Source organism: Saccopteryx leptura, chromosome 3 (assembly GCF_036850995.1).
Source record: "Saccopteryx leptura isolate mSacLep1 chromosome 3, mSacLep1_pri_phased_curated, whole genome shotgun sequence".
NCBI classification, from domain to species: domain Eukaryota; kingdom Metazoa; phylum Chordata; class Mammalia; order Chiroptera; family Emballonuridae; genus Saccopteryx; species Saccopteryx leptura.
The window spans coordinates 27,588,053-27,607,557 of record NC_089505.1 but is presented as its reverse complement, the minus strand read 5'-3'; the positions used below and the strand labels follow the sequence as shown (position 1 = coordinate 27,607,557).

General features: G+C 40.4%; 1 protein-coding gene and 1 long non-coding RNA gene across 4 annotated transcripts in view; one reads left to right on the top strand and one right to left on the bottom strand.

Annotated features, from left to right (window-relative positions):
* PEX7 (peroxisomal biogenesis factor 7) overlaps positions 1–19,505 on the top strand; it is an 81,616-nt gene that overhangs the window by 39,424 nt on the left and 22,687 nt on the right. The window lies entirely within an intron of this gene.
* Positions 2,351–5,358, bottom strand: LOC136397185 (uncharacterized). 3 transcript variants are annotated; one of them, XR_010749849.1, is made up of 4 exons: positions 5,328–5,358; positions 5,106–5,274; positions 4,786–5,052; positions 2,908–4,262 (listed from the first exon to the last, which is right to left on the bottom strand). It is a non-coding gene; the product is annotated as an uncharacterized lncRNA (long non-coding RNA). The 3 variants fall into 3 exon arrangements; XR_010749850.1 differs by lacking the exons at positions 5,106–5,274; positions 5,328–5,358 and adding an exon at positions 2,351–2,783 and having other exon boundaries at positions 2,824–4,262; positions 4,786–5,093; XR_010749851.1 differs by lacking the exons at positions 5,106–5,274; positions 5,328–5,358 and having other exon boundaries at positions 2,908–3,140; positions 3,244–4,262; positions 4,786–5,093.

The following is a 19,505-nucleotide window of genomic DNA, read 5'->3' as shown; positions in this document are numbered from 1 at the left end:
CGTGTAGATGGCCGTTAATAGTATCTGCTCCAGGCAGGCTGAGCAGGAGGGACAGGGACCTTTCCATATTCTCTCTTATAGAGCATCACTTGTGTGCTCCAAAGGGGTTTCTGGATATAGAATCTAGTGCTTGCATTTCAAGGACCTTCTGGTGATCAGCAGAGACTTGCCCAACTGAGACGGGCCGTTGAGCTTCTCATGATCTCCTTTTTCATGTCCTTGAACATTTTAATTGGGTCTTTCTGATTTTTGAAGCCCATTAATTAAGGGACATGTTAAACCATTTCGCTGTTCTGTTTCTGATTAAATGCGGAGACCTAGTGACTGCTGATCCTTTCTTTGCAGGATTATCATTATTATCTTAATCCCACTGACTACTCCCTGTTTTATTTATATATTTTAATATCCTTGAACTGAGTTAGGAAAAATGCCTTACTTTTCTTTTTACATTTTATTTATTTCTTTTAGAGAGGGGAGAGAAAGAGGGAGGGAGGGAGAGAGAGAGAGAGAGAGAGAGAGAGAGAGAGAGAGAGAGAGAGAGAAGGGGGAGGAGCAGGAAGCATCAACTCTCATATGTGCCTGGACAAGGCAAGCCTGGGGCCTTGAACCAGTGACCTCAGCATTCTAAGTGGATGCTTTCTTCCCTGTGCCACTACAGGTCAGGCAAAACAAACAAACAAAAAGAAAAAGCCTTACTTTTTAAAATGTAGATTTGTCTCAGGACTACCCTACTATAAAATCTTATAGGTCCCTAACCATGCTCGGATGATTTCAGTTTGTGGTTCATAGTCTTATTTTTCTCTCCACTTTTAAGTATTAGTCTTTGCTTCTTTCCTGACTCCTGAGCAAGACTGCAGAACGGGGGTCGATGTTTATGCTTCTGCAGAGAGGAATGACTTAGATCATGGATCTGTTACATGCTACAAGACCAAAGTGAATTTGCGAACATTTGGAAAAATAAATTATAATGAAATAGTATGAAATATTCAACATATAGCTGAAAAAGACATTCTAATAAGCAATTTTCCTGTATAATTTAGAGTGCAGGGTTTTTTATATGTAAAATGGGATTAGTGTATTTGTCCTCACAAGCTCATGAGGTAATTATAAGAATTATGTAAGAGGACATACTTGAAATACTGTGCTAATTCTTCACTGTTCCCAACCTTTGCTTCTCTTCTCAACCCTATTCCCTGCACTTTAAGTAAAAGGACCTTATTTTTCTCTTAAAAAAAAAGTGCGGCTCAAGCTCAAATTATCTCAATTTCTGCTGCAGGCCTGCAAATTTATCTTAAAAATTTTTTTTTATCATTTTAAGAGAAAAGAGAGAGAGAGAGAGAGAGAGAGAGAGAGAGAGAAATGGGGGGGGGGGAGCAGGAAGCATCAACTCCTATATGTGCCTTGACTAGGCAAGCCCAGGGTTTCGAACCGACGACCTCAGCGTTCCAGGTTGATACTTTATCTATTGCGCCACCACAGGTCAGTTTATCTAAATCTGTACATCTGTATCTGCATCTGTTTCTCCTTTATTACCTTTGACATAAATGCTCTTCATCTCATGCATTCCTGTTTCCTCTTCTCAACAGAATGACCTCTTCTACCTTCTGTACTATCTGTCTCCGACTCTGTTGACTTTCAGCCTGTAACTTCTTCCTTCATCGTGTGTTTTCCTTTAACCACCCTGTTACCTATCTCTTTCCTTCCTGGCCTAGCTTGTAGTATCCCGTAATCTTCATTCTCCAGGGCCATTTTAGGGCCATTGCGGTCCTAGGGTGCTTACTGTTACATCCCAGCGAGATAGGCCACGGCCAATCTCACTGGAGCCTCCATCTGTTACATCCCAGGAGATAGACTACAGCAGACGCAAAGTAAATTTTATAGGTTTTATTGCAGACCTGCACAGGGACTGCAGGCAACCCATGCAAGGGAGCACTGCAGCCCTCCAAACCTGCACAGGGATGCAGGTAACCCACACAGGGGAACACTGCAGCTCCCCCAAACCTGAGCAGGGACTGCAGGCAACCCACGCCTCCGAAGAGACTGGAGCACTGCAGCCAACCAAACCTGCGCAGCCAACAAACTGCGCAGGGACTGCAGCCCCCCAAACCTGCACAGGGACTGCAGCCCCCCAAACCTGCGCAGCCAACAAACTACGCAGGGACTGCAGCCCCCCAAACCTGCACAGGGACTGCAGCCAACAAACTGCGCCTGGACTGCAGCCCCCCAAACCTGCACAGGGACTGCAGCCCCGAGCTTCTAAAATGGCTCCTTTTTATAGGGTGGCTGTCTAGGATGAGCAAGCATCATACAGAAGCTGATGTGGCTGTTAGTCATTGGCTAGGGAGGTCGTGCGCAGTTACAGGGGGGGGTATTACTCAGTGGAGAATTTCAAACATAAACTTCTGATAAGGGTCTCTGACTCAATGCAGGATGTTGCTGAACTCTTTGTTCTCAGCGTCACAGGGACCTTGTACACTCTTGGCAGCCCCAGCATGTCAGTACTCCTTGAATCTAACATTCCCCCATCTCTTCTGGGCATAAATCAAATCCTTGATTCTTCATCAGTGGGGAGAATGGTATAAGGCTGGGGCTCATGAGAATTTTCTACTTTAGCTGTAGCTATAAGCTAATTGGGTCAGGGGTCCTCCCTAGTATGTGCTGGCACGCTGATAGTGTGCCCTTAGTACTACAAGCTTTACGGACTAATTTCTTTCTGCCTTGTATTTTTCTTCTCTGTACTAACTTCTTACAACTTGCACAAACCTTCTGCAACTTACACAAACCTTCTGCAACTTACACAAACCTTCTGCAACTTACATAAACCTTCAACTTTTATGCACTTTCTTATCTAGGAATAACTGGCCTTCATAACAACTTGCTTTTTCCTTTCCTTTTCAAAAGTACCTCTACACCTTATACTTTCTATTATCAAAACTATACAATTCCTTTCTAATTTATTAGAATTCTTAATTCCTAAAAACCTTAACCTTCAGCAAGGACTAAGTTAGTACTAAGTAATCCTCTTTTAAAGATTGCTTTTTGGAGGTGTCCTTTTTATAAGTAGCCTATTGGACACATGACCAATATTCACAGATTATTCTATAGTGGTAGCTATGAGCACATACATAACTTTCATTTACCTTGTAGCTTCTCTCTCAGCCAAGGGACCTACACCCCCTTTCTGTATGACTCATAGCAGTACATGCATCAAACCTTAAGATGACTTACTTGGCTTTCCTTTACCTTAGTTTCCCTCCCTCCCCAAAGTCTCCACGCGTGGACCAGTTAACTTCTGGTTTGTGGCTGAAGCAGGGCATGCTGTCCTTCTCAGGGTCAGCTTACAAGGGTTGGCAGGGTCAGTCTTCGCTGTCCACAAAGGTGTCTCTGCTGGGACTGCAAGCTTTAGCCGGCTGCGGTCGACCCAGGCGGGTATGCCTTCTATCTTGGCAGTAGTGGGAGTTGTCAGGATCATGGTGTCTGAACCCGTCTACGTGGGAGTCAGTCCTTGGGTGGTGTACTGCTAGAAGTGCCTCTTGGACAGTCTTTGAACAGTTTTCTGAGTAACCTATAAAACCTGTAAGTACTTAGGGAAAGGGTGTTACATTTCTACACTTTGCAGTTAGAGTTTAAGTCCTAGTGACCACTGCTTCTAGCTGGAATTAGCAGCAGGTCCCAGCCTATAATAGGCATGGGGCATTGAGATAAGAGAAATAAAGGATACACTAAACATAAAGCAATAAAACCAGACTGTCAATACCCACAGTAGAGATCTTTGAGGGATAAATAAAACTTAAATATTCAAGCAAGGCATAGTAGATGGCCCTTGTGTTTACAAGAAATGAGATTAGCTTATCTGCTACTTGGAAGAAATACCTTAGGCTCCTGAACGATGTCCTTAGGCCTTCAGTGGCAATTCCCAGCACGCTGGGCAAGGTCAGGTCACAGGTAGCTGGAGCAGGGCTAGAAGAGACTGAACCCTCCCTCCATGGAGCAAGGGGGCAGCTTACCTTCTCATGTCCCTCTTTCCACAGCACAGGTGTGTCAACCGGTGGGACCGGGAAGCCTGGCAGGCTTCAGTTCAATGACCTTTCTTTCCACTCTGGAGCAGGACCTTGATGACATGCTATGAAGCGCCTTAGGGCGCTGGAGCCAAAAGTTGGTATTTCCTGACTTCTTTTGGGCCTTATTTGCCTTTTCTGTTACTTCCTTGGTCATTATAGACCTTAAAAGCCATGCTCAGAAGATCTCACTGAGGGGCTTGACTAAGAGAGCAAAATTGGGAATACAACAACAGATAACCTCTAGCTTACTGCACTGCTATCTTTTGCCTGACTAAGCAGTGGCTCAGCCCTTGAGCCGGTGCCCAAGGAGGAGGGGCAAGTGCCTGAAACTGTGAGGGGAGCCTGCCGCTTCTCCTGCAGCCAGCTGCAGCCTGGCTGCCTTTTCTTTCTCTACCTCTGCTACTATGCTGGCTGCATACTGACCATGCCACCTGCCTGCAGGTGGGTGCTGGTGATAGTATGCTAGATTCTCTATGTTTTCTATGGATCTAGCAATCCTTGGTTTGGCCAGTCTGCTCTTAAGTTGGCCATTCTAGTAGCAGACAAACAAACCAAATATGCACACAAAACAAACAAAACTTCTAAACCAAAACCAAAGGGAGAAGGCAGCGTCCTGCGTTCCCCGACTGGGTGAGGAGAAATCAGGTGGCGTCCCGCCTGCTCCATTACACCCTTTTCTAACCAGAGCTCTGTTTCCAAATATTCAAAGAGGAAGCTTATTTACTAAACAGTCTCAAGACTCCAAAGGTTTCAAATCAGCCAAATTCAGTTTCCAAATGGCAACTGCCGGAGGCTGGCCAGCTACCAATGTCTGCTGCAGCCCACTCCGTGAGGAGGGGTCTTACACGGCCAATCTCACTGGGGGCCTCCATCTGTTACATCCCAGCGAGATAGGCCACAGCAGACACAAAGTGAATTTTATAGGTTTTATTGCAGACCTGCACAGGGACTGCAGGCAACCCATGCAAGGGAGCACTGCAGCCCTCCAAACCTGCACAGGGATGCAGGTAATCCACACAGGGGAACACTGCAGCTCCCCCAAACCTGCGCAGGGACTGCAGGCAACCCACGCCTCCGAAGAGACTGGAGCACTGCAGCCCCCCAAACCTGAGCAGGGACTGCAGGCAACCCACGCCTCCGAAGAGACTGGAGCACTGCAGCCAACCAAACCTGCGCAGCCAACAAACTGCGCAGGGACTGCAGCCCCCCAAACCTGCACAGGGACTGCAGGCAACCCATGCAAGGGAGCACTGCCGCCCCCCAAACCTGCACAGGGACTGCAGCCCCCCAAACCTGCGCAGCCAACAAACTACGCAGGGACTGCAGCCCCCCAAACCTGCACAGGGACTGCAGCCAACAAACTGCGCAGGGACTGCAGCCCCCCAAACCTGCACAGGGACTGCAGCCCCGAGCTTCTAAAATGGCTCCTTTTTATAGGGTGGCTGTCTAGGATGAGCAAGCATCATACAGAAGCTGATGTGGCTGTTAGTCATTGGCTAGGGAGGTCGTGCGCAGTTACAGGGGGGGGGTATTACTCAGTGGAGAATTTCAAACATAAATTTCTGATAAGGGTCTCTGACTCAATGCAGGATGTTGTTGAACTCTTTGTTCTCAGCGTCACAGGGACCTTGTACACTCTTGGCAGCCCCAGCATGTCAGTACTCCTTGAATCTAACACTTACCTTGGGAGGTCGCATCCCATACTATTTGAATCTATAAAATGGACCCACAGTCCTGATTAAGTGGGGCTAATGATGTTGACAAGATTGTTATACTTTTGCTTTTGAAACGATCTGGCAATGAATGACTCATTTATCACTGTGTTTTCTTGGCAATCATTATGCTCACTTAGGAATTTTTGCAAAATTGAAATCTCTAACCTAGACTTTGTTTTCAGATGGAATGAAATACTTAATATGAACTTTGTCAATTAATACTGTTAATTCACATATATTTAATTAAAATTAGTTTTTGTTTTCAGCTCTGCAGTGTTTTGTAGGTCCTGAAGACTTCCAGCCTCAGTACTTAAGGCTCATGTCCATTTACCCCTAAACGCACAGCTGGCGCCAGGCTCTGTCTTTACTGAAACTGCTCTGGCAAAGCCACAGGGACTGCAGTGATAGCAGCTCCAGCCCACCGTCAGCACTTGAGCTGGTCCTTGTCGCTGCTGTGTTTATACTGTAGGTCAGTCCTTCCTTCCTGAAATTCCCTTTCCCAGGGATTTCATCCTTGTCTTCTTCGTTTTTCTCATTCTCTCCTGACTTTATGCTCCACCATGGAAGCCCCCGCTCTTCCCCTTAAACCTGGTAGTTTTTGGCTTAGTGCTCGTTGACATACGTATTCCAAGTGATGATTCCCAACCTTCTCCTTCTGGCTCTGACCCGTCCTGAGAACTTCAGGCCTGCATATTCAGCTGTGTGTGGGCCGTAGGCACCGGAGTGTCTAACCAGGCTTCTCCCACTGAATTCTTTGACATCCCTTCCTTCCCACTGCTGGACTTGCCTATTTATCTGCATTATTTGTCTCATTAATTGGAATATTGTCCCTAATCAAGCCTGAAACCTGGAATATTTTTTTCTGCAAAATTGGTAAACATTTTCCCAATATGAAGTAAAAAACTTAAATCAAATTGCGTCATGGGAAAAATAATTGTGTATTTCAATATAGGATGAAAAAGACTTATCAAAAATAAATGGAGCCTGACCTGTGGTGGCGCAGTGGATAAAGCGTCGACCTGGAAATGCTGAGGTTGCTGGTTCAAAACCCTGGGCATGCCTGGTCAAGGCACATATGGGAGTTGATGCTTCCAGCTCCTCCCCCCGTCTCTCTGTCCTCTCTCTCTCTCTCTCTCCTCTCTAAAATGAATAAATAAAAGTAAAAAAAAAATACACAATTAAAAAATAAATGGAAAAGGAAAACAAAACTATTTAAAGTTTTTTATATATGTATTTTTGAATATATATATTATATGTATGCATATTTCTAACTCTCAAAACGTATTCAGAATGACTTGAATTGTTCTGATGTCTTGTGTGAGTTTAAGTCTCCCGTTATCTGTGTGTGGTGACCACTCATTGGAAAGGTCAGAAAAGGTGCGTTTTTGGCAGATTTTTATCCCATGTGATGTGGGTTAGATTAATCCTCTGAAGAAATTAAAATCTCATTGGACTGATGATAGTTTGAGTGCCAGCAAAGCCATTTTAACAAAAAGAAAAAGATTTAAAACATGAGACAGCAGTAAACTGTTTAATTTTTAGTATTGGTAATTATACAGCTATCACCTCTAGATTTTGGATGGCTAGTTTTTGTTATATAGCTCTTCAAATATATTTTCACTTACTTCCCCATTTTTAATTTTGTTTAGTCTCTTAAGCTCTTATAATTTCATTTTAATATACTTTATATGGTGGTAATTATTTAAACTGATGATATGATGGATATTTTAGTATTATGAAATGTCAGGTTCATATTTTTTATGTGGATATATATTCATATCTAATAGAGAAAAGGCTTTATGTTCTTAACCTGTATGTAGATCATTATGTTTCATTGAATAATTAATCAGATCTTAAAAGTAATATTCAACATAACATTTGAAATTATTTAGAATGGTTTCAATTAAATAAAAACTTCACTTTATAAAATAATTAGAACTCTTTACAGCTGATAGACAAAATATTTTATAAGACTACACATTGATTCTTTCTGAACTTTACTCGGAAAGACTAAATCTAAAATATTTCATAGTAAATTATTTCTATTCTTCTACAGATATTTCACAATAGATTTTAGCATATGCTCCTGATAAACTCCCTATTCAGTTTCTTTTTTTCTGCTGAGGCACTTTTGCCCTGCCAACCATGCATAAGCATTATTTCAGTTCTCAATGCGTGTTTTTGGTTTCCTACCAAGTAGATCATTTAATAAACACAGTCAGAAATCAGAAAACCAGGTAGGTATGACAGCCAAAAGAAAGTAAAAGCTGCTGTAATTATGTTTTTTCATTAGGAAGAGCAACATTTGGTCTCTTCCACATTGTAGCAAATACTTCTCAGATATCTGAAGCTCTAATTTTCATAAATTGATAAGGATAAAATGGTTGTGGGAGGGGAAAGAGAGAGAGAGAAAGATAGGGGTGTGGGAGAATGGAGAAGCAGATAGGTGCTTCTCCTGTGTGCCCTGGCTGGGAATTGAACCTGGGACTTCCACATGCTGGACTGATGCTCTACCTCTGAGCCAACCGGCCAGGGCTGCAATTTATTTACAATAATTTTATTTTGTATGTGTATGTGTAGAGAGAGAAAGTTAAAGGAAATTGGCAAAGTTTTAACAATTGATAAAATCTAGATAAAGAGTATATGGGTGTTCATTATATTCTTTGAATTTTTTTGTGGGTTAGTAATTTTCAAAATAAAAACCATAAGCTATATTTGCTCTGTAAAATAAGACACTGAAAATATTTCTTACTAATACTTTCTAATAAGTTTGCTAATATATTGTTTAATTGTAAAACAAGAGAAATAGCTTTATTATATTGCATAAGCAGGAAAATGGTTTTGAATTGGATTGTAGTCGACATGGAATCTTAACCAAGCAGCAGATACAGAAGTACCTCTTATCTTTGTCACATTTACTCTCGTGGGATTTGTCTTTATATAGTAAGTGTCTTAACTTAGGTATGGTTGATGGACTCGAGCCTTATGTTTATTAACAGAGATTTCCATGAGCACATAGTTCTCTTTCTTCCCCTTCCCCATAAAAAAAGGTCAGGCAAAGTAAACAGAGAGTATAGCTGAATATGTACTCTGTCTCAACCCTTTCATTTCAACTCTACCTGCTTCCCCTTCCTCACAAAGAAAGGCCAGTCAAAGTAAATAGATAAGAAATGTGGCCGAAGGTGTGCTTATATGCAGCTTCAAATGATCATTTTACCTCACCTTTTAAGATAGTGTTTTTAATTCCCTTACATTTGTTCATCAAATCACAAGAAATTATGTGAGTAATGATATGATACTAACATTTGCAGGAACTATGAATTCTTAAAATGATCAAAGAGCAATTTAATATTCTGTGCCTTTCAGATATCTTAGATATATATATGTGTTGGTAGCTTTTATCACATTTTTTGCTTTGTGGCCAAGGGTTACCAGACTTCACCACGGATATTAGGAAAGCATCTTAATGTAGTTGTCTTTAGTTTTCTTTTAAGAATGAGAGTATTTGCATTCACATATTAATTTAATTTTTATAAGAATATTTTATTACTGACTATGTTTTGTGTTAATAAAACACATTGCCTGATTACATGGTAGGACTTGTCTGTCTCATTGTTTTGTCCCTAGCATCTGGGACATGGATATACTAAACATATTTGTTTATAAGTGTAAGTGAATTTAAATTATATGAAAAATTATGATACCCTTTGGTCACTGACTATAAAAGCTTCCAAACAGTTATATTTTAATATGGCTTTCACTTTGTGTTTAAAGTAGTTATTAATAAAACTAAATTTGAAGTAGAAAGTTCTGTTGGGATAAGAAACTGGTATTTTTCAAGGAGAAAACTTGCTGTTTGATTATTGAAGTCAGTACTGCCTAGATTGCAACATTTTCCTGTTTAACACATTTGGAACCATTGTATCAATATCCTGATTAAGTAAAGTTATATAGATAGATATTCTTTTATTTCTACAACTAATTGTAACATGTGATTTACTGATAAATCTCTATGAGCTTCATATACCTAATTTTCAAGATATTTGTATGTATGAAGTAGCAATTCCTGACTTTGTTGATATGCTGGGGTTTTTTCATATGTTCCAAAAGAGTTTTTCCATTTGACTTGTTTAAATTAGAAAATTCTTGTGATGATTATTGTCATACTGGAAAGATCTTTTGATGAAGTGAAGCATAATTTTGCAAGTTAAATGCCAGGTGAAAATGAAAATAATTTCCTAGAAAATGAGACAACATACATTCATTATAAAGAAATCTATAAGACTTTTGATTTGAAGTACCTTGATTTATTATTGCAGAACATTTTCAGACTTATTCAGTACTAACAGTGTTCTTTAAGAATCAAACCAAATCTGTCTGATTCACAGCCTAAGGCAAGCACGTGAGGAAATAGATCTAAAAGGAGAGAGGAATGTTAAGCCTTAGGTTAATGCAGTTTAAGTCACTGCTTTGAACTTTGAATTGTGCTGATTAGTCCCAACAGAACATTTATGGAGTTTGTCAGTTTATTTGCATCATAATTTTTTTAAAAAAAATTCTGTTGTACAGCTTTGGTAAGGCAACTGTGGATTTTGTTGTATATATTTTCTAATGCAGATATTGCTTTGACTCGTCTTCCACAGTAGGAAGTAAAAGTTAATATCTGAAAATGAACATATGCAGTGAGTTACTCTGAGTATATTATTTAGAAATATAGAGTCAAAAATCAGGAAAATGGCTAAAGCATTTAAAGTGATTGCCTCCAGGGTGAAGGACGGGTGTGGCGCGAAGCTGCGTCCTTGGTTACACGTCTTGTAGCAGTGGTGGACACAGACCTGTGCACTTGTAGTTCCTAAGAAGGTAATCAAGCAGAACCTCAGAGTTCCCCTCTCCTAGATATGTGCATGCATAGGGAGCCTAGATTTACAGGATATTACCTGGCAGTTGTTAGTAGTCTGCTCTGTCCCTTACGAACTCAGGGACAAATCATTCACCTTGGAGGTCTGTCCTGAAACTGCAGCCTAGGTAATGTGGCAACACTAAGTAAATACTGTAATACTGAATTCTTCAAGATTTGACCTAACGGAATGAACCATACAGAGAATAAAAACAATAATTATTCACCTATTTTATCTTAAATAAGATTCAGCAGGGTCCCTTATCTTTCTCCACTGTATCTTTTAGGAAGTGTGTGTGCATGCACGTGTATGTGCACATGTGTGCACGCTCACATTTGAAACAGAAGCCGTCTTAAATGAGAAAGGGAAGATGTTTCTCGGGCTGTGGGCACCCTACAAGTTCCAGGGCAGTCGTGTAGCAGGGCCCAGGGAACGTACTGAAAGCCTGCTTCATCATTCCTCGTCTTTCTGTAGACTGACTGTCTTCTCCCCCTCCCCCCCAGGCTTTCCCATCCAGTCCTCAGGAAAAAAGCAGGCTTATTTAGTCTTCTCTCTGACTCTTTTTCTCTGTCCTCCTTTGTCAATGTCTGTCCTCTTCCCCCCTGCACCCCTACCGCTGTGTCCATCCTCTGATGAGCAGAGTTGTTAATAAGAGGTCCTTGTACAGTGTGCCCACATTCCACAACCTGACATCCTGAGTGGGTGTATTCATAAATGCTCAGCTGCAGAGATGAGGACATTACGTATTTCATGGTGACATTGCTAATAAAGACCAAAGCACGGCAGGCGGCTGCTATAAGTGTAATGTTCTTCTACATTTAGGTGGCAAACGAGGTTCTGCTGCAACCTCGTCCGATCCCATCACCGCCTGAACTTCTGTGGAATGATCTTTTGCTCTACGTAGCCACGTTTGGATGTCAGTTATAATTCAGGTGTTCATAGACTATTCTTATCCCTGAGATAATGATACAATTTTATGAGTCAAGTTCTTACCGTTTTGTTTTCTAATCATATATTTCTTGGGAACTGGATTGCAAAATCATTTCATTGTTCTTCATTTTGTGCCAGTGAGCAGCAAACCACACTATGGGGGTTTTTCTTTTTTCTTTTCTTTTTGTTGCGATGTGACATCCCTCAAAGTACGACATCCTGCATCCCTGTGGGTCCCAGCCATCCATCCCCCCAGAACACTGGTTGGCAAACTCATCAGTCAAGAGAGCCAAATATCAACATTACAATGATTAAAATTTCTTTTGAGAGCCAAATTTTTTAAACTTAAATTATATAGGTAGGTACATTGTTATTAACTTAATTAGGGTACTCCTAAGCTGGCCTTTGAGCCACACTCAAGGGGACAAAGAGCCGCATGTGGCTCGTGAGCCACAGTTTGCTGACCACTGCTTCAGAATAAGCCTTCTGTCAGCTAATGGTTTTCTTTAATTTGTCAGAGTTCTCTAGGCTTTGTGGAATGTGCTTCTCAGACTTAATGCTTATTGTGATGAATAGAGTCATCCCTTCTACAACACTGATTTAATTAACATTTTAATTGAAATATTATAAATAATTCATTTTGCTAGAGAAGCTTAAGTATAGAATTGTATCATAGTTAACCTTGAAAGTTTGTAAATATGGCACAGTTTCTGGATATTTGTGGCCGAGTGTTCTAAAAGTCATCTTTGAAAGTTGTTCAATAATTCTTCAAAATTAATCCTGTATTCTTCATTTATCAGGCAGTTAGTGTTTATCTGTTTTAAATTGTGTTGTTATTTCCAGTTCCAGAAACAAAAACCAAACAACTCTCTAACCCAATCATGCATATAAATGAGTCTTAGTTCTCAATAAATATTTTTGAGTTAATGAGTGAAAGTATAGCTCTTTACAAAATTTTGCTTGTCTACAATGTTTATTTTTAGTCCCCTCCAAAAGCAATACAGTTGATAAAGTAATAAGCCCATGATCTCACATGTTTTACTCAGAGAGGATTCACTTTTAAAGGGTGGGAATCTCTGAGGTTATAAAAAGAGCCTATCAGTTGAGCAGGACCTAAGTTAAAAGGAGATAAGAAAGTGGATGAGACAATGCAGTAAGTGCATATAAAAAATATATTAGAAGAGAGAAAGAATGATTTCTGAACTCCTTGCCACAGGAGTGCAGACTTATTCTATTCATAAGTTCCTTAGGGGATTGGTTTTGAATGTAAGTTAGCACACTAATGCAATGTTGGCATGGACTTTAGCTTATGGAATTTTCTATGTAGTTTGAGGAGTGTGGGGGGGGAAGCCTGACTTGGTTCAGGTCCATTTGAACTTTCAAGTTGTTAATCAAAACTATCTGAAGAATCCCAGATCCTGCCTGTCCAGATTCCAGATTCCCTGGCTTGGCCCAGATCTAGAGAAAAGGTGAATGGCAGCATCTTTCAGTAGAAAAGGAACCGGACATGATGCCAGTGGAGTCTGTGCTTTCGGGCTGCCATTTATTAGCTATGTCGCATGGGTGGCATATTCCATTGAGTATATTCTCCTCATTTCTGAAATGAGACTAATTACAGGAGCCCCTTCCTTAACCATTGGGAATACATTCCAAGACCCCAGTGGATGCCTGAAACCACAGATAGTACCGAACCTTGTATATTAACTATGTTTTTTTCCTCTGCATAGGTATCTTTTTACTCAAAGAAAGCACTTTATGGCTTCTTTTTTGGTATATCCAAATTGCCATCATTACTACTCTTGCACTTTGGGGCTATTATTAAGTAAAATAAGGGTCACTTGAATACAAGCAACTATGATACAGTGACAGTCAGTCTGATAACCCAGAGGGCTACTAAATGACTAATGGGTGGCGAGTGTATTCTGTGTAGATACATTGGACAAAGGGATGGTTCACATCCCAAGTGGGGTAGAGTGGGGAAGGTGTGAGAATTCATCACTCAGAAGGGCACACAATTTAAAATGTATGGATCGTTTATTTCTGGTATTTTCCATGTAATATTTTCTGACCACGGTTGACTGCGGGTAACTAAATCTGTTGAAAGCGAAGCTGAAGAGAAGTGTGGGATACTGTGTACCCTTTGTATCTACCTTGAAAGTTATTGTGCTGAGCAAAAGCAGTATAAGGTAACGGGAAAGACCGTGCAAACTGTCAAAGTCTGTCTTGCCGAGGATGGATTGGGTACAGTGAACACCTCAGATTTGGCTCATTTTGTTCTTCATTATTGGGGAGCTGGAGCTAACACCGATATTGTCCTGTTGTTTGTTTAGCAGCCTTTTATCCTAGTCTGTTAAGTTCATCAAATTATATGAAATAATAGAGTTATTGTTCTTGTGAAAATATTTGCCTATCTCTTTTGCTTCTAATTTGGTCTTGTCCCAAAATTTGGCCTTCACTAGTGGTTAGAGCCACAGGGTAGTAATAAGTTCTTAACAGTAGCAACTGCCTGGTTCAGTGGTTCTGAAAGTGTGGCCCTAGGACTAGCAACATGAGCAGCCCCTGGGAACTTATTTCTAAAATAAGTTCTTGTGCCGTGTTCCAGATGTCTGTATTCATTTTTAGCAATCTCTTCAGGTGATTCTGATGCAAACAGAAGTTTGGAAACTGCTGGTCTAGATCAGTGATGGGGAATGCCCTCCACCCAGATCAGAGGTTCTCAACCTTGGCTGCAGATTACGGTCACCGTAGAATGTTGGTACTTCCCAATACCCATGACATACTCCAGGCTGATTAGAATTTCTTAAGAGCACTCACACATCAGTATTTTTATTTATTTATTTATTTATTTTTAATTTTTCTGAAGTGAGAAGCAGAGAGGCAGAGAGACAGACTCCCACATGCACCCGACTGGGATCCACCCAGCAAGCTCACTAGGGGGCGATGCTCTGCCTATCTGGGGCGTTGCTCTGTTGCAACCAGAGCCATTCTAACACTTGGGGCAGAAGACATGGAGCCATCCTCAGTGCCTGGGCCAACTTTGCTCCAATGGAGCCTTGGCTGAGGGAGGGGAAGAGAGAGATAGAGAGAAAGGAGAGAAGGAAGGGTGGAGAAGCAGATGGGAGCTTCTCCTGTGTGCCCTGGTGGGAATCGAACCCAGGATATCCACATGCTGGGCTGATGCTCTACTGTTGAGCCAGCTGGCCAGGGCCACATATCAGTATTTTTGAAAGTTTCTCAGTTGATTTCAGTGTAGTCAAGGTTGAGAGCCATTGCCCCTTTCCTTCCTCTCCCCTTCATGAAATCACAATTGTTTCTAATGGGAATTTATCTAATCTGTAAGGTTGAGAAGTACTATTTTAGATGGTATTCCCAAACCTAGATGGTTGAGCACCAACATTTCCTGGAAGGAGATTTCTGGATTCCATACTGATCTACTCAATCAGAACTTTTTAGGAAAAAAATTTTAGCAAAGCTGAGGGATTTGTATTTTCTGAATATCTGATATAATAAGTCTTTGTCCATCATTTGGGAACCATATCTAAAGGTGATTAAAAGTGACCTTACTTGTGAGGTTGGTCTTTATTATTTATTTATCTTGTCCTTAATATACTTAACTTTTTTGATTACTCATTCATGGAACATTCTTGTAATGTTCATGTGTCAGATAGTTTTTTTTTTTAATTTTTTAAAAAATTTATTCATTTTAGAGAGGAGAGGAGAGACAGAGGGAGAGAGAGAGAGGAGAGACAGAGAGAGAGAAGGGGGGGAGGAGCTGGAAGCACCAACTCCCATATGTGCCTTGACCAGGCAAGCCCAGGGTTTCAAACTGGCGACTTCAGCATTTCCAGGTCGACGCTTTATCCACTGCGCCACCACAGGTCAGGCTATCTGTCAGATAGTTTTTTACATGCAAGAAATACAAAGAAGAATAGAATACAGTCCCTGAATTTAAGGAACTTAGTGGCTTTTAGAGGAAAATAGATAAATGAATAAACAGTGAATAAAGAAATGCATGGATGTATTACAAGTACTATGATAGAAGCCAGGAACATGGGAATAATTCTTGGCATTTTCTCTTCCATTAATAATCTTGATTTTGTTTGTCCTCTTAATTTTTCTGCCTAAATGTATCTCTAATCCATCACCCTGTCCTGATCACCACTGTTACTACCTTAAATCCACACTATTGTCATCCCTGTCAGACTACTGGGCTCACGCCCAGTGCTGAGTCCGCGAGTCCATTCTTCTCTCGGGGGCCAGAGATGTCGTAAAGGCAAAGCTGACCATACTACATGGGATCGTACTATAGGGGGATTCTCTATACTATCTTCACTGTTTTTCTACAAATTTGAAACTATTCTAAAATAAAAAAATGTGTATTTAAAAATGTTTTTTAAGGAGGCAAACTAAGTATATAAACCTCTTGCTTAAAACTCTATGTTGTGTGTATGTGTTCCCTCTTAAGAGAAAAATCCCAAATTCTTCACTCCTATAAGACCTGTGTGATCAGTCCTGTTGGCCTTGTGTAGTACTGTCCCGCCCCTGCCCAAGTCTCACAGACCCTCTCAGTCACATGCCATTCAGGCTCCTTGCTGACAGGGACACGACACGCTGCTGGCAAGCTCCTTAACCTTCAGATTTCAACTCAGTGTCACTTCCTCAGGAAGGAATTCCTACATCATCCTGGGTTGTCTTTTGGTGCACTTGTCAATTGCAGTTACACTTGTTTTTGTGGGTTAAAAATATTTTAATTGACTTTAGGGAGAGAGGAAGTAGGGGAGAGAGAGAGAGGGACAGGTACATGAATCCGTTCCTGTATGTGTCCTGACTGGGGATCGAACCGGCAACCTCTGCGCTTCTGGGAGAAGCTCTAACTAACCCAGCATCCAGCCAGGGCTGTGGGGTATTTTTATTTGTTTGTTTTTTGTTTTTTAAATGTCTGTTTATTCCACTGAACTGGGAGCTGCAGGCGGGCTGGCCATGTGTCTCTTGCTTCTGGTGCCTTGCACAATTCCTGGCATGCTTTAGGACTCATAGATTGTTGAGTGGATGAGTAATTAAGTGAGATAATAAGCTGTCATGACATTTTTTGCTCATCACTAGAGAATGCTGCACACCCGAGCAATGCAAATAGAGGGAATTGTAATGTCGCAATTTGCTTAAAAATTAAAAAAAAAAACAACTAAAATTAATGTACCTGTAAGCTATTGAAAAGTAGTCAGACTTTCCCCCCATCTTCTTGTAGTTAGGAAAGCCTTATGAAGAATTACTGACTGTTCAGTTGAGAACAGGAGAGAAAAAGGGAGACCTTTGAGAAATATTTTAAACCTTCCAGTGAATTCATCTGTTAGCTAAAATTTAAAAGTGTTAATGTAGAAATTTAAAATTACATTTTAGTAAAATAAAAAAGTAACCTTAGCTTTGTTCTTGAAATAGTTTTGATGTTTTATCTAACACAGTGCTACACACCTGTTTTGCTAAAGGCATGTGGAGTCAGAATGCAAAAAGGGATTCAACTAAGACATTGCACTGTGATGAATTTTTTTCTTTCTCCCTCTCCAATTTACATGAAAAATGTTCCTACAGTCTATAATATTTTTAATCATGGAAAGTTTATTTACTTCCCATAATAGAGCTTAAATAGTCAGTGATTTCATCAGCAAAGAGACAAAAAGGCACCACATAGTATATATGCTGGACCAGAAAACCATCTCACTTAAAAATAATGTGCCTTATTTGTCTACATAATGATATATGTAGCCTGACTTCTCCCAATAAAAAGGCGCTCATTTTACTTGTGTGATAAGCGCACAAAGGCCCTCAGGTATATAGACCTTACTGGACCCTTGAGTCCAGAAGAAGATTGCAAAGAGAGACCTTGCCAATTCCCTAATTGCAAATGGGAGAAAACCTCGTGAAACACCCACTTCCTTCCTGTTACTTCCTCCTTGTAGCTCAGCCCTCCTGGTGGAACTGGAATGGTGATCCATAGAAAAATCTGGAACTAGATACATCACACTGTTAATAGCGGTTGCCATTAAGGAGTGCAAATGAAGAAAGAAATACATTTCTTTTGTTATTAAGAAACCATTAGCAATTTAAAAGTATAGTTTATAGACACGTTACTTAACTTTCGGTTTTCTCAGCTACTTAGCTTGTGCAATTTACTGTATTGAACTTGATATTTTTGATAAGCTATTTTAGTTCGCAGAAAGGTGTTTTAAAGTTATTAATATTAATTTTTTCTTATTTTACTGGTTCCTGATCCCCTTGAGATTAAGAAAATTGAAGCTTAGATTCTCCCTCTTTTGCAAATCCTCCAGTGCAAAAGCCGTCTTCCTTGACCCACGTACTGCCCTGGGTTCGAGGCGTCGCTTAGTTTTTACATGAGTGTTCCTCATGGATGCTTTTATGAAGTTTTGTGGCAGTTGTTTGTTTTTGTAGTTTATCTGGCAAGCTTAACTGTTTTCAGGAAGAATGTTGGTACCCAGTCAGCTATTGTGCTGCAAATTAACCCCATAATTTTTGCACCAGAATATATACTTTGTATATTGCATGTCCGAGCTGTGAAATGGAACAATAGCCAATAGTGCTTGTGTGCCAGTCACTGGATTACCCTTTCCTTCACCAAGTAGTATTTGTAGGATTTTAGCATATATTTTATTTGATAGATTCTTTGCAAAATCCAAATAAATATTCATAGTTTTTCCCAGGTTAAAATTATGACTGTGTGACTATGGTGTTGAACTGCATGGGGCCATGAGTGCCCAGTAATCATGTATCAGAGCAAATTCAAATTGACTTTTTGAATTTGCTCTCTGCCCTCCTGCATGTGTGACTTCCCTTATTACAATTTCCAGCTAAAATTGGATGTTTTCACATGTGCCCTTATTAAGCATCTTAATTCTTATAAGGCCTGCCTGTCTTGTCCTTATCCTTATCCTTAACTGGCTCAAATAAGAAAATAACAACAAAAGGTGCATTCCAGGAACTGGACGGGAATGTGAACGAATCCTTGTTGCTTTTCATTGTCCTTAAACAGTGCTGAAGGAAACCAGTTTTTATGGTTTGTCTAAAGAGCATTTAGCCAATCCATTTTACCAAAAGAAAATCTAAATCCCAAGTGAAGTCAGAGAGCTGAATCCCTGGATTAAGTTGACCTTCCCATAGAGTGAGTCTACCAGCCTGCACTTTGGGGTGATGCCCGTGGCTCATGGGTGATGCTCTTGAGGCAGCATCTCGGTGTTTCCGTAAGAAACGTTCAGGATGCTCTCCATAGGTAAGCATTGGGCTTCTCCACGGCCTCCTGGGGGTGGATTTCCTTCCGAGAGTTCCAAGGGCAATTTGATTGTAGACACTGAATTTAGGGCCCGACTGTGTCTCCCTTTGCCCTTTGGCCACTGGAAAGCTTAGCATCTTGAGAGGTCCTCCCCTGTCAAGTGTATACAACTTTATAAGTATTTATAAGTATTGCCGGTTTGAATCGACTCTCCTACCTTTACTTTTCCTTTTACTTGTTTTTTCCCCGTATTTCCATATGTTTTTAAAAATAGATATTTTAAAAAACCATTTTGAAATTTTTTTTTTGGAATATAGTGGGCATATACAAAATCATTTGATTGTTGCTTCAGATATTTCAAATCATTGTATAACCATGTTTTAGAAATGAAATTATACAATTACATATTTACTTTTGCTTATATAAACATTATTAAGATCTAGAAAATTAGATTGCAGTAAAATTCACTGTCTCTAGACCCGAAGGCACAAACATGCAGAGACAGTGGAGACCACTGTTACGATTTCTGAGAAGGACCTGCTCCTTCACTTGTTTGAACATGCACATTTTCAAAAGTCAAATTATCTCCCTTAAATATTTTAGAGATTTCAGTAATCTGATA